General features: G+C 35.5%; 1 protein-coding gene across 2 annotated transcripts in view; it reads left to right on the top strand.

Annotated features, from left to right (window-relative positions):
* The first annotated feature begins 5963 nt into the window (after positions 1-5963).
* Sos (Son of sevenless guanine nucleotide exchange factor) overlaps positions 5964-14662 on the top strand; it is a 530159-nt gene continuing 521460 nt past the window's right edge. The window contains exons 1-2 of one of the 2 annotated variants that reach the window (XM_089247363.1): positions 5964-6171; positions 14321-14498. The gene's annotated coding sequence lies outside the window, so the exon portion shown is untranslated. The remainder of the gene's footprint in view (positions 6172-14320; positions 14499-14662) is intronic. The other variant, XM_089247362.1, reaches the window with a different exon arrangement.

Below are 14662 nucleotides of genomic sequence, written 5' to 3'. Positions count from 1 at the left end.
TGCAACCTTTGTAATTGCTTCGGTTTTAAAAACATGAAGCTTATGTGGATGCAGAGACGTCGGAAGTGTTTCTAATTTGTGGGTGATCGTTTTATATCTGAAAAATTTTAATTTCTGGATCAATTCTGGGAGTGCTCGGATCCATGCCACAAATTACTGTGGATTCTTGAGCACCCCTGCTCCGACGCCACTGCGTGGATGATTGTATTGGATGAAATAATTTTCGGAAGAAGCTAATTATTTTGATGCATTACATCTATCTGGGAACGCAACTTAATGAATAATGAATATGTCAGTTTATGAAGAAGTTGAGGAATATACACACAACGCCCAGAGTGAATGTTTAGCGACTAAAAATTTTCCATGTTTCATCATATTACTTATTGCGACTCATATGTCACGGTAAAATCCCAGAGACTCGGATTTTGTCAAGGTGAGTCGGTGAAAGTCCAAAAAACGCTTGTAAACATTTTCATTTCGGATTTTTACCAAGTCAAAAGTCCGTTTTAAATGAATCAGTTAATCATCACGAACTTATCTGTTACTGATGATGTTTATGAATAATAATTTAATAATTATAAACAAATAATGAATCAAACGAAATAACCACCACGATGAGGTTTTGACGCTATTTAAGTAATTGATGCTCATAATTAATTTGCTCCTACCAGTTAAAGCCCGTTTTAAATGAATTAATTTAACATAATTAATTTAATAGTGCCCCACCCGTCTTGATTAATTAATAATTGTTCAATAGTTATGTAAATACTAGTGCGAATAACACTTATTAATTGAATTAATAGTAATAAGTATTTAAGTAAAACTTATTTCGTTATGAGATTGCTCGCTGCTCGCGCTAACTCACAGGGGTGCTGAGTGCGCTTCGCCCACTGATCTGCCTCTCCACCATAGACTTAAGATATAAATAGATCGCGCACGCTATTCATAAAACTTGTCGAACGTGAAGAAAAGATGAGCAGTATTTAGTGAGTATCAGATTTGAAAAAATAAATTCTATAAAATAAACAAATATTGGAAAACGGAACAACGTATATGTTGTAAAGCCTAATTCATTTATATTTTTAAATATTCTCTTCATTCACTTTGTCGCTTTTAATTTCGAAAATTTATTTATACTAGGGGTTATTAAAACAAAAATATATCTTTCCAGAACATTACAATTACTCTATATACTCATAATTAATGTATAATTAATTATAATGCATCATATTATGTTATGTAATGTAACACATTCACACTCATACCATATTCAGTCATGAAATAATATTCAAACAATAAGAAAAAGTTTCATTTCTAACATTCCTGAAAAACCTTTTATAACCTCATCACACAAAACTGTAAACACTTACATAATATTTCAGGATTAAAATAGATTTTACTCAAGAAAATTACAGAATCTCACCATCAATTTCTCTAAATTATAAGAATTAAAATTCTATGTAGAGTATATATGTAATAATTCAAAGTGTGTATATATATATATATATATATAATATAATATTTGCACATGTCACACATATATATATATATGTGTGACATATGTAATCTCTTCGCTCCAGAAGTATGCATATGTTAATCTTAATTTAAGGTATTAAATCGTTTTTAGAATGATTCTTTTTCAAGATAACATCTGAGGTACACAATATATGACTTCAGGTCTTAGTACAGATATTGACTCAAAAAATCAATTGAATAATTAATTTTCTTGTTTGAAGCGGCAATTTCACATACAACAAACATAAATTAATAAATAAAAAAATTTCTTTTCTGTAATAGTTTTATCTCAGGTGTGAAGAGGGGTAAAAATACTATTATTTTTAGAGGTTGTTATGCATTTTTATGCAAAACTGCAATTGTCTAGAGGGGGGGGGGAAGTTTTCCTCACATTCTATTTAAATGGAATATTTTTCATAAATTTCTCCTTCTGAAAAGCATATTTTCTTCCAAGTTGAGCAAAACTCGAATGAACTCACTAGCTCGCCAAATCTCGCCAAATCTTGCGGAGACGTATATTTCAGTTAAAACTTCATAAAACTCACAATTTCAATCATTTATTGCCAAAAATTCTATTAAAACATTTAATAATGATTCATGGCATTTGAATTTTACCAAAACTTGGAACTTTAATTGAATTAAATCCAAAATGGAGTCGTTAAAAACTGAGATTACGTCAGAAATCCATTGCATCGTCAATTTAATATTCCAATTTTTAATTTATAAGAAGAGGAATAAGCAAAAAAGTATTCCCTTGTGAAAGGATACTGGTCCCCCTTTCCTAAACCGCTCAGAACATCCTAAAGCTGCGCAAGTGTTGGCCATTCTAATCAAAAATAAGACAGCGCGTGTAGATCGTCATACGAGTAGCCATAAGGAAAGCATTGCCAGAGAGATTCCCTGACCAGCCTTTCGACCGGAGTCACGTGACTCCGGATCTTTGCTTCACATTGTAACCCCTCGCGCGCACTCTATAGTATTATTACTCTGTGGTCCACATCCTTCTTTCATCGCACCATTGGCGGCGGAGACGTCTGTGGTTCTGCGTCAAGGGTAGACGAAGCAATGGACGTCTTGCGGACAGACCACTCTGCTGTAAACGGCGTCGAATGGTACGCGCAGACACTGGATGATGCGGTACAGACTGAATGTGCTGTGCTATGGTTCGTGATGTGGCTGAGCGATCCGTCACAGCCATACGCACAATACGCCTGTCATCACGTGAAGTGGTGCACTGAGGTGGATGCGATCGAACAAGTCGGTCCGTCGTACCCTCCTGCATCCAACGATCACATATCCGCATTACAGTTGTTTGGGTTCGTCCAACTGCCAACACGACTACCGATTTCCCTGAAAGATAATCCACAATCTCGGTAGGCCACTATCCTTCCTCTGTCGAACTCGGATACTTGATCAAAAGATGATCGTTGTTTTCTACGAGGCATAATTGATCGTTTTTTTAAAAAAACCTCAAGAAAAACACAATTGCCGTACTTCAAATCGTCGAAATCTCCAAGCCTTAAATAGCGCTTTGAAGTGGCGCCACAGGCGCGCGTGATGTGCGTCTGCGCTGAAATTCTAATCATTTGCATATCTCACCTCCGCTAATGCATGTTGTAAATTTCATATTATTTGCATGCTTCCTTCAGGGTGTTGCATTTACGGTGGCCAGCAGTGTATATACAAATATATATATATATACATACATTGAGTACATGTGCTTGCCGCCCCCCGGAAAAAGTTGAAATGACGGCCCTGTGTAACCCCATTGTTGAAAATTTAGAATGAATGAAAGAAATGCACAATTGAAAATTTATGACGAGTAATTATAAAATTGTAGTTATGAAAATTGCAAATTTTCGGAAAAAATTTGAAAATCGGTAAGAGCCTTCAAGGTGCTGCTTCAATTGTCCATCAGTGCCTGGGGGTCCATCCCATCAAAACCTAAGAAAATGGCAGAGATATATGTTGTAACATGGTATATTCGTTTGCTCTCTATTACTTTGTCCCCCGCCTCTCAAAAATAAATTTTTGGACAGGGCCGCAACTAGATGCTTAGTTAGCCGGTTCAAGCACGCATTTTCGTGCCTCGTTCTTCTAATGTTGAAGGTGGGGTTAATAGATTATATTTGCGCTCCCTTTGGTCCGGGGCACCAGATCTGCCTGCTGCCCTGGTCCTAGGGTCCATTTGATCTAGTGGCTCTCTTGTTGTGAAAACACTACTGATAAGAATCATGACGAAACTTTTTTCACTTCCAAGCTTATAAGCTTGGAAGTGAAAAAAGTTTAGTCCGTGTAATTACACGGACCAACTGGAATCTTTCCATGGACCCTTCGCTGCAACATTACTTTAATGCAAGGATACTCAATCTTTAGGAGAGCGTGGGCCACTTCCTCGTTGATTTGAAAATGTGTAACGGGCCACTTAGTTCATGTGGAGATGTGCCGTTGGCCACTTGGGTGATCTAGAGTTGGGCCACGGGTAACTTGAGTGAAGTGGAACTGCACCGCAGGCCGCTTATATGCTCTAGAACTGTGCCGCACATCACTTAATTACTCTGGAACTGTGCTGCACGTCACTTAAATTATCTGTAAATATGTCATGGGTCACGACTGATTTGTAAATGTGTCGCGGGCCACTTGAGCGATGTGAACTGTTCCAAAGGCCACTTAAGTGAAATGTGCCGCGGATCACTTAAATGATCTGGAAATGTGTCGGGTCCGCTCAAGTGTTCTAGAACCATGCCGCAGGTCACTAAAAGTGATTTGTGTATATGTCGTGTCGCGGGTCACTTGAGTAATGTTAAACTGTGCCACAAGCCATTCAAGTTCCCTGTAAATGTGCCACGGACCGTTTAAGTGTGCTCTGGAACTGTGCGGCGGTCACTCAAGTGATCTGAAAATGTTTACAAAATTAAGTTTGAGGTCGCTGGCTACATCAGATAAGTCCGAGGAACACAATTGGCCATGGTTTGAGCATCTATGCAACAACAGCACAGTAGTATTGAATGCATCCACAATATCTCAAAACGAGACATTTCATGGATGGGAAATTTTCATTAGAATTAAAAATTCACGATTTGAAAAAACTTTTTTCTCTCGAAGACGAAAATCCACAAAATGCGTATTTTTACAAGAAATGGTGTGATAACGGGGAAAATTGTCGAAAAGTGTTGCCAATACATTTAACATACAGAAAAAATACTGAAAATAATGTCAACTCGTCTATTCCTAGTTATTGAACTATGAAAATTAACTGTATCACCATTTCTGATGAAAATAACGAATTCAAGTAAACTTCGTTCAATATACGGGAAAAACCGGGGCATTTTTGCAAAAAAGTCGGGATGGCCAGAAAAACAGAAAAAACCGGGACTGTCCCGGGAAATACAGGACGTATAGCTACCCTAGTTACTCCCCGTTAGGGGATAAAATTTTTGGTCCCATGGGTGCCCGATATCGAGAGGTTTTACTGTATAGTTAGAGCAATCAGGCTAAACATATGTGAACGGATAGCATGCGAGAAATAAAAAGCACTCATAGAGACGAACTATTATTATATTTTTAACATTCCATATTTACAAGAGTTTGAAGTTTTCATTTCAAGAGCTCGCAAGTCTTATTAATAATATTTACGTCCTATGGCGTTTTCCTTTATAATCTCGCTCAGCTAATGTTTGTTTGGAATCAACACTGTCGGTCATACTTTACCACCAATGCGCCGTATTCTCAAATCACCACAAACGAACTTCTGAAAATCTTTTCAAACTTGCAGATTAAAAACAGGTATTTGTGGTATTTTAGAAAATTTTTGTTTGCAGCAATTTCGTAATGATTTAGCGTCTTTTTCTCGAAAATTGGCGATTTCCCGTATTTGCGAATCAAATTTCCTGTATTTTTCTCTAGGAAATATAGTCACAGGAATTATCTGATTATAATATGTTCCAAAAAATATTGGTCGTATCTAGGGTGACCATACGTCCCGTATTTCCCGGGACAGTCCCGGTATTTTCTGTTTTTTTGGCTGTCCCGACTTTTTAGCAAAAGTGTCCCGGTTTTTCCCGTATTTTGCACGAAGCCTACTTGAATTTTTATTCCTTATTGAAGTCAAAGATTGAAATTATTTTCAACTTATAAATTATATTATGATAACTGCAACTATAAATGAGTATATGAATCTCCCACATTTGTCTCAGTGAAAATTTTTTTTCGTGGAATTCATTTTAATCCACTGCAATTAGCAGTAATGCTGCATTTCCCACCATTGTGATTTCTCCGTTATTTCAACAATATTTGGCGACTTTTTTCGGTTTTAGCGTCATTTTTGGCGATAATTGGCAATGTCCCGTATTTCTCTCGAGGAAATATGGCCAGCCTAGTCGTATCCATATAGTCAACCATTGTATGTTATAAACTGTTTTTGTCTCTATATGGTCTATGGAATAAACCTATTGAAATTGAGGAAAAAGCAGGAATGGATCAAAAGAGTCCGAAACCAGTGGAAAATTACGTTACAAGTTATAAGTATCAGTGCTGTGGTATATACATATAGATGTTATGATAGATAATTTATCCATTTGATGTAAGTTTAAAATTCTCGGTCATTCTGTGGTTATGGAAACGTCTTCGAAGCAGGTATTTTGACTGCTGAAAAAGGTGAATATTTATTTGATTTGCTCAAGTCTCAATAAATGTCTTCACCCAATCGCGTGAACATACCCCAGCTTTCCTAAAATAAAGAGATGAGTGTGTATCTCTTTATTATCCTATTTACACCTATCAATGAATGTAGTGAAAAGGTAACAGGCAAAAAGTAACCGATCAACGGACCTTAAAAAATAATATAGACTAAAATATGAAATCGGTTATGTTCAACAAAAAGTTGGCAGCTTGTGTTGAATTTAAAAATAAATCGCATTCATTTAACAATCAGTGAATTTCCACGAAATGAATAAGAAAATGGATTCAAAGACTGAATGAATTTAATCTTGTTCTCCACGAATGAATTTGATATGCGCAACAACGTACAGTGATATTTTTTTCCTCTTTCAAAGTTCACATTAAAATTCCAGGATTCGATTGGAAATGCTTCCAGAACGTAATATTCTGGTGAAGTGAAATTTTGAATGGACCTCTGAAATAGTCATGCTGTAACAATGAAATTTGCTGTTTTATGATGGGTCATTTGCACAAAATTCATTGGTCTAGTAGTTTGGATCAAGAAATGTGAAATATTATGCAATGAAATGTTACAAGAAACTGAAATATTAAGCTCAAATCATGTTTCTCAATATGATAAAAATGAAAGATTAAGATTCTCAGTATGAAAAGAATGAAATGATGATAGAAATGTATTGTGAAAAAATTTGTGGAAAAACACAGACATATTCAGGGGCCTTTCAAGTATTATGTCAGCGTCGGGGAGAGGGGGGGAATGGTTTTCGGACTTGCTGACTTTTTGATATTCAGCGGCCGAATATCGATTTACTTAAAATTCATCTAAATCAGCGGTTCTCAACCGGTGCTCCGTGTGCACTTTCCAGTGGCTCTGCGGCGACTCAAGGAAAGTAAAATAAGTAAATTTGGTAGATAAATGAAGAATAGAGGCCTTCGGGGTTCCGCCATAAAAATTATATATAAAAAGGGCTCAGCGAGTCTAAAAAGGTTGATAACCACTGATCCAAATAAAATTGGCATTTTTAATTTAAAATGAAATTGTTAATTTTAAATAATATTAATTTCAATTATGCAGTTTATTATTTAAATGACTGTTAAAACCTGTGGTAATTGAAAGATTTCTATTGTCACGATTCTGACAACCAAATTTAACTATGATATACAGTCGAACTTGATTGACTCAAAATCAAGTGTCACTGGAAGAAATTTGATTTATCCTAAATTTAAATTATTCAATCAATCTATCCTAGACCCATTAAAAAACATGGGGAGGATAATACTTATTGATCATTAAAATTTTATCATCAGTTATGAAACTCCCAAATTTTAATTATTTATAACTATAATTGATCTTAGCTACTATTCTGGAATCAACATCACTGCAGAATTTCTTGACCATGCTTGAAGCCTTATTTACAAAAACAATTCATGATCATCAGTTAGGATTACGAAACTGTTTTCCAAATTTTGCTTGCCATTCTTATGAAATACACTTTTATTAACGTATTACAATTTGTACTTTGTAAAAAGATTTGAATGGTACACCTTGATTCATAGGTTGAATAACGAAATTAGTATCAGGTGGTACACATTCTCAATGCACTCCAACTGAACAATATGAAAATGGACATTAAATTATCATAGAAAAAATAAAGAAAAACAGAATATTCTCGAAATTTTTGTTTTGAAAATTTGTTTAACAACTTCGCCAAAATAGAACAAAGTCTGTGACTTTTTTATTTCTGGATTTTTTCCAAACTAAATTTGCTGATACAAAAATCATAATTTTTTTCCTTCAACTTTGAATTATTTAAAACAGTCAAATTAAACAAAAAATGTTATCAGGTTGGACAGAAAACTCTAGGGGAGTTCGTAAAAGTTTGAATTATCTAAAATTCGAATTAACCAAGCTCTACTGTAGGCCTATTGTATTTTAATAATTACTTAATGAATCACAATTTTTTAAATACTTGTCAAAATTTTACATCTAATCAAAAAAAATGTCAACCATTATTTACTCTCAATTAGTAATGCATCGTAAAATTTATGACTTATTTTCTTATTTTTCCTTCAAATGTTCTTCGTCTATTTTATTAGCTTAATATGTTTCTTGTCTAGGCACATCCTTCAGTTAGTGAACTTGTGTAATACATGCTTACTTTTATCTTATTGCAGTAGGATTCTATTTTCAGTTTCATGTTTTCTTTATCCTAGAAATTCACCCTGACATAACCAGGGTTGTCAAATTTGCTCCCCGGGTAGATACCCTTCCCCCCCCCCCCTTCCGGGCTGGATTTGTTTTTGTGAAGATAGTTTGTTTTCGAGGAAAATGTGTTACTTTTAGGTTAAAATTCAATTTTAAGGTTAGGTTATATATTCTAAAAATTGCTGCATAGTGCAGTGTTTAGAATATGTATATTTTGAAGTACACTGCTGGCCACCGTAAATGCAACACCCTGAAGGAAGCATGCAAATAATATGAAATTTACGACATGCATTAGCGGAGGTGAGATATGCAAATAATTAGAATTTCAGCGCAGACGCACATCAGGCGCGCCTGTGGCGGCACTTCAAAGCGCTATTTAAGGCTTGGCGATTTCGACGATTTGAAGTACGGCAATTGTGTTTTTCTTGTGGTTTTTTCAAAAAAACGATCAATTATGACTCGTAGAAAACAGCGATCATCTTTTGATCAAGTATCCGAGTTCGACAAAGGAAGGATAGTGGCCTACCGAGATTGTGGATTATCTTTCAGGGAAATCGGTAGTCGTGTTGGACGAACCCAAACAACTGTAATGCGGATATGTGATCGTTGGATGCAGGAGGGTACGTCGGACCGACGTGTTCGATCGCATCCACCTCAGTGCACCACTTCACGTGATGACAGGCGTATTGTGGGTATGGCAGTGACGGATCGCTCAGCCACATCACGAACCATAGCACAGCACATTCAGTCTGTACCGCATCATCCAGTGTCTGCACGTACCATTCGACGCCGTTTACAGCAGAGTGGTCTGTCCGCAAGACGTCCATTGCTTCGTCTACCCTTGACGCAGAACCACAGACGTCTCCGCTGCCAATGGTGCGATGAAAGAAGGATGTGGACGGCACAATGGAATGAAATTGTCTTTACCGATGAGTCACGCTTCTGTCTGCAACACCACGATGGTCGGATTCGAGTCTGGAGACACCGTGGAGAGAGGATGCTGAACAGCTGCGTTATGCACCACCACACTGGTCCTGCACCGGGTATTATGGTATGGGGCGGTATTGGATATCACTCTCGCACTCCTCTAGTACGCATTGCCGGTACTTTAAAAAGCCAGCGCTACATCTCCGAGGTGTTGGAGCCAGTTGTCCTTCCTTACCTTCAGGGCTTGCCCACAGCCATATTTCAACAGGATAATGTGCGACCACACGTGGCACGCATTGTCCGAAGGTTCTTCGTCAATTGCCAGATTGAATTGCTTCCCTGGCCAGCTCGCTCTCCGGATCTTTCGCTGATGGAAAACATGTGGTCCATGGTTGCTCAACGATTGACCCAGATTACATCCCCAGCTGCCACACCAGATCAACTTTGGCAACGCGTGGAAGCTGCTTGGTCTGCTGTACCCCAAGAACACATCCAAAGTCTCTTTGAATCAATGCCGAGGCGTGTGGCAGCGGTGATCTCCAACAATGGCGGCTACTCTGGCTACTGATTTTGGCAGGAACCACACTTCACAGAAGTCTATAAATTTAATCATTTGATGCTTGGTCAACATGTTATCTACAAAATAAATATTGTTGCGATATCTCTTGTCTTTCTTGGTGTTGCAATTTGGGCGGCCAGCAGTGTATTTTTAAACAATTTTTTTGGGAGCAAAAATGTGATACTGAATTTTCATTTAAAAAATATATTTACATGTTTGCATTACATTTTTTATTATTAATCCAACAAATCTAAAGCATCCAAAATCCTCACTTTCGACCTCCACTCAGAGTCTCAAGAACCTTATCTCCACCCAAAAGTCCAAGTACATATCCCACTCTTTATCAAATTACTTAAAAATAAATCCTATCAAGTTTTGGAACTTCCTCAGACCTAAATCTGTTGGACCCGCATCTCTCAAAATCTCAAATTAAAAATTCTGCTCAGTTTTTTTCTCAGTTTATTTTTTTTTTTCATCTCACTCCACCACAATAATCATTCGTTGATTCTGTCCATAACTCAAATCCCACCCTTTTCACTAAAGAAGGTATTTTAAAGTTATTAAAAAAACTGAAACCCCATTCTCTAGGCCCAGATGACATTCCAAACTCCATTCTCAAAAATTGTGAGGAAGAAATCTCAGACTATCTTCTAATCTTATTTAATGTCTCACTGAACACCGCCATCCGCCCCACCGATTGGAAAATCAATAAAATTATTCCCATTCACAAAACCGGTCCCCTCTCTGACCCCCTTAACTTCAGACCAATATCTATTATGCCTACTTCATCCTGCTGTAAGGTTTTCAAACATGTTATAGCAAAGGAAATCTGCACTCATTTAGACTCCATTAACTTTTTCTTTCCTAACCAACACGGCTTCAGACGATCCCATTCGACTATATCCCAACTGTCCCTTTTCATGCATGATCTTTCCAAAGCCATTGATAACACGTTACAAACCGATATAATCATCTTGGATTTTTCTAAAGCCTATGAAAAAGTTCCAGTTCCATACGATAGACTCTTACTTAAACTTTCAAATCTTGGTCGTAATGTAAAATTGCTCAAATGGTTAGAGAAGCTTTCCTAAAAAATCGTAAACAATTCGTTCATTTTAAAGATCATGATTCACATTTTTCAACTGTAAACTCAGGTACTCCTCAAGCAGCAGTTCTCTTGCCTTTATTGTTTTCAATATATATAAACAATCGCCCTGAAACCTTCAACTACGCCACTAGATTTTTTGCTGATGACTGTAATCTACCGCACAATTAATCACAAATCTAATCAAGAAACTCTCCAACGTAATCTTGTTTCTATCTCAAATTGGTGTTCATTTTGGCATATGTCTATCAACCTATCTAAAACAGTTTTCGTGAGAGCTACTCATAAAACTCTTCCCCTCGAATTCTCATACTCGATCAATAACCTAACCATATCCCAAGTTTCTCAATTTAAATATCTGGAGTATGATCTGATCTCTCTCACTCTCTCTCCCCCTATTGGATAATCATATCGATTATGTCTACCAGAAATATCTCAAAAAACTTTTTTTCCTTCACTGCAACCTCAAACATTCTACTCGTGACGTCCGACTTCTCTGCTACCAAACTTATATTTCTCCCATTCTTTCTTATGCAGCTGAGGTCTGGGACCCCCACACCTCTAATAACATTGACAAACTTGAATCTATCTAAAATAAATCCTCCCACTTTATTTACGACTGCTGGTCATTTTTTAGTTCAGTTTCCAATCTTAAACTCAAACTTAATCTCCACCCACTCTCTACTCACCGACTTATCTCCCACTTAGTCATGCTTTACATGGTCATTTAAATTTCGATACATCCGGTATTTTGTCGAGGCCTTCCTATGTTTCCAATAGACTTGACCACCCCAAAAAATTAAAACCTATTTTTGCCCCTACAGATTGTTTTAAATTCAGTTTCTTTCCCAATACCATAGGTGAATGGAACAAGCTCCCATCTACTATTGTTAATTCCCCACGATCTTCGATTTTTTCTCAAGTGTTTCAAAGCATATGTGTACAAATCTATCACATCCTTTTGTATAGGCCTTGGGCAAACAATATAGCAACAGGTACATCAGACTTTCATAACTGAAATATCAAGAGACAAAAATAACATTATCTCATAACAAAAAGAAAATAACTTTGTGGGATTCTTGAATTGAGCATTGGTAACGAACACCTTCAAGTGACACAACAAAAAGTACAGTTTTTCTTATGAAAATAACACCTAATCAGAAAATAAGCCTTAGCTTGATTTTTCAAGATACTCATAATATAAGTCCAACCCCCCAAAATTAGCCTGTTAAAATTATCAGCCAAATGAAGGCATTCTGTTGCTATACATGGCAGGTTGTCGTGTATAAAGTGATAATAATACATAATAATGTTATTGACATTTGTATTTAATGATAATTCACATTATTCTGTAGTTTTAAGTTCCCAAAAATGGCTAATTTGTACAAGTGAAAAACACCTCCAGAGTAATGAATCCTCAGAATGACTGCTATCTCTTCCTCTTAATCATCTCTTTTTTTAAATTATCACTGCTCTTTTAAAAATATTTCAGAATTTAATTTAATGAAGCAGGGATATTCTTCAATAGTAAGTTTTTGATTTAAAAAAAAGAAAAACTTGATGGTTCTGAATACATAGTTAAAATTTTTATTTTTGACGGATCAGGAAATTTGTGAATACATTTTCCGCAGTGTTTGAAAAATTTGGAGAAAAAAAATTCAGACACCATCCTGATTTATAAGAATTTTCGTTATCCAAATTCATTTGTTTTACCACAAAAACTTTTCTTGCTGCAGTTCTGCATACAACTCAGGGTTCAGATACAATTATGCAGAAGTGGGTGTGTTTATGTGTTAATGTGTTATGTGTTTATGTTCCCTTGTTCTATGGTCAATTTTATTAATGAAATACATAATTTAAGGTGCACCAAAAGTGTATATTTAGACATGATATAAGATGTATACATAAATGATGTACATACATGTTTAAGTCACATATTTTGAGGTTATGGAAAAAAGAAATTCAATTTTCTTCATTTTGTCCAAAAAACCCGCCCGGGCTGGGTTTTTTGCAACCCTGGAAATAACCTCTTTCACAGAAAGGCACTGCATAATAAAATACGATAATCACAGCAAATTTTTAAACAATGTGAAAAGTATAATATATTAAAAGTATAAGTATTAATATATTTTTTAAAATTAGTTTGTCATACTTGGATTTACTCAGATATTCAGCAGAATACCTAAACATTTGGCTGAACCGAATATTTGTTTCATCTCTATAAATAATCACAAACTTAAAACAATACCCCGATTGTGTGCATAATATTAGAATACATCTAGCAATATCAAAATACATACTGAATTGTAGGACTAAAATATCTTTTAATTTGGCAGTGCTAATTGCATATGATGCATAAGGAATTCCTGTAACGTATTGGTAATGCAAAAATAAGAATGACTAAGTTTGACTATGATATGGTACATTTACTATAATTTATTATACAATGGTTTTCCAGTTGAAGCGGTATTTTAAGCGTTTACAAAATAGAAATGTGAGGTGAGAATATTCTCGGAGAACATTCTCCTGTGGAAAAATTTGAGAATAATTGAGAATTCATTTTTCTTTTCAATAATTTAAATTTTTTTACCAATTTTGTTTATATTGTGAAATATAAATCAGTTTTCGTTGCCTGAAACATTTACAACAAAACAATTTTTGGTATAATTGCCCCCAATGACAACTTTTTCGTTCGAGAATATTCTAAGAATATTGAGTCTCCAGGTCATGATGAGAGGTTTTATAAGAGGTTTAAAACACGCCACTTAGCATGTTTTTTATTTTTGGGTCATATTCCACTGTGTTTTCTTTTTTTTCTAGCACATCTTTGGATTTAAGAGATAAGTGGTTTTTTTATTGCTCTAAATTTTTTAATTTGCGTTGGTATTTTTAGTCGTATAAAATTTTATTTTCTCTCGCTCAGTTCATTTTCAGTGTACTTTTGCCAGGTTTGTGAATGTTGCTTTTTGTCGTAATCAATTTTTTGCGCCATATTTCATGTCTTTCCCATTTTTTGATATATTTTCGTGAGTTTTTGGGCATTAGTGTTAGCGAACGTTTTCCCAGGTATTCTCAGTAATTTTTTTTTCTTCATTTTCAGTCCTACTGTTTTAGGTTAGTGAATAGTTAGCTAATTTTAAATAAATTGTACTTCGTAGCTTAATACTTTTTTAGAGTGTGTTGTATTCTTTATATACATATGTATTTTATTCATGATTTAGTGTTGAGCATTCTATTTTACTAAATTTTTTCATACAATCTCTTACATATATTTCGCATTGTGATGTATTTTACGTTTTTTTAATTTCGTGTTAACATTTCTCATTTTCAGGGTTCCCAGCGACCTGGAAAGTCAGGGAAAATGTTAAATATTTGTCAAAAGTCAGGAAAAATTCTAAATACTTGGGAAAAGTCAGGGAAAATCTGAAGGAGAAAAAAATCAGAGGATAAATCTACATTCAAGTGGTTTACCAGCATTTTCTGTGTAGCAGTCTTCTGCTACAAAGAAGGTAGTCCCATTGATCATAATATTATAATGGGAAATAGCGAAAAGATTAATTTACTCTTCTATAAAGGGAAGGGGTAGTGAAACATCTCTTTCATCAGAATTTTATGCAAGTAAAAGTTGATTTCATTGGTTTAAGAAACGATTTTGACTACACAATGTAAAAAT

This window comes from Pholcus phalangioides, unplaced genomic scaffold (genome assembly GCF_987345545.1).
Source record: "Pholcus phalangioides strain wild (caught in Gottingen) unplaced genomic scaffold, Ppha-v1.0 ptg000003l_1, whole genome shotgun sequence".
Lineage (NCBI taxonomy): Eukaryota > Metazoa > Arthropoda > Arachnida > Araneae > Pholcidae > Pholcus > Pholcus phalangioides.
The sequence above is the reverse complement of the archived record's forward strand: the minus strand, read 5'-3'. Positions and strand labels throughout refer to the sequence as shown.